General features: G+C 41.8%; 1 protein-coding gene across 1 annotated transcript in view; it reads left to right on the top strand.

Annotated features, from left to right (window-relative positions):
* Window positions 1–692: 692 nt before the first annotated feature.
* LOC111261611 (uncharacterized) overlaps window positions 693–1,193 on the top strand; it is a gene marked incomplete in the record, with an annotated part of 9,144 nt that continues 8,643 nt past the window's right edge. The window contains 1 exon segment of the mRNA XM_086968775.1: window positions 693–1,193.

Raw genomic sequence — 1,193 nt, 5'->3', positions numbered from 1 at the left:
AAGAGACAGACCGTTGTCACCGAAACACAAACTTCGGGTGTATAGCACCGGCCATGCATCGTGCAGTGACAGGGCACGATCAACAAGACACGACAATGGCACGACTTTGCTGATGCATTATGATTCATATGTTTTTGTTGTTATCAGCTCCGTTGTTGCTATCGATACCTTTATTCTATTCTTGATTATCGACTATTTAGATAAAACCTGCTGTAACATACACGGTAATTGCTGTTGTTCTTGACACTCATTGCTGACGCCATAGAGCCACTCTTATTATTATCTAAATGTGTTTGTTTAGCCACAGCTCTGACGGTTACTAAATGAGATATTACAACAATAGTACAATAATACTTCTGCGGGAACACCGACTTAGCGGACTAGGATGGTTTTTCATAGAAAAAGCCGTTACTTGTAGACCGGTCATACGTCGTGATAAACAGGTGACAAACAGTTTCGCATAAGTTAAGCATTTCGAAACAGGCTGGAAACGCTGTGGGTTGCCCGGCGTCAAACAGGCGGGAAACACTAGATAGTTCCAAGATGTGAGGGGTACTGTAGAAGTCGAGCTTGATTTGCTGTTACTTTGTTGCGAATGTTACTGCAATACTTAATGCAAACGCGAATCGGAGTTAACCGTTTAATTATTATCAATACTATTACCCAGTGACTGTCTTTCTTCAATAATGTATAAACGATGCTTACTTCCGACCGGAATGAATGAATGAACAGCTACCGGCGTACTTAGAACCGGTATGATTAGTAATTAGCTTATATTCAAGTTTGTTTGGAACAGTACTAGTCTAGTCTTTAACTTGTAGGTCGAAGCCTTGTGCCTTATTAGCCTCTGTTTGTGGTACAGACACGTTACCTCTGCACCATCATGGAGAGAGATAAAGAATCAACCAGCAAATGCAAGCAGGGTCATCAGGAAGAGGATAATCGGTGTTTACATCGTACGCCACTTCTTTGCCTCTAGAAAACATTATATATCTTGCGTGCTTGCTTGCTGCGAATGCAGTATGTCGTCTTTCCTCGCAAGCGTCTCATTCGACGAGAAGCTGATTTTATTGAGATGAGTGTAAGACATTACCTAGTGTGCAGTGTCATAACAGCCTTAGGAGTCAAAGCAACATATACCAACTAGGAATCGCCACAGACAACAGAAGCTGTGAATTTAGCGGCATACCAAT

Source organism: Varroa jacobsoni, unplaced genomic scaffold (assembly GCF_002532875.2).
Source record: "Varroa jacobsoni isolate VJ856 unplaced genomic scaffold, vjacob_1.0 scaffold_573, whole genome shotgun sequence".
NCBI lineage: Eukaryota > Metazoa > Arthropoda > Arachnida > Mesostigmata > Varroidae > Varroa > Varroa jacobsoni.
The sequence above is the reverse complement of the archived record's forward strand: the minus strand, read 5'-3'. Positions and strand labels throughout refer to the sequence as shown.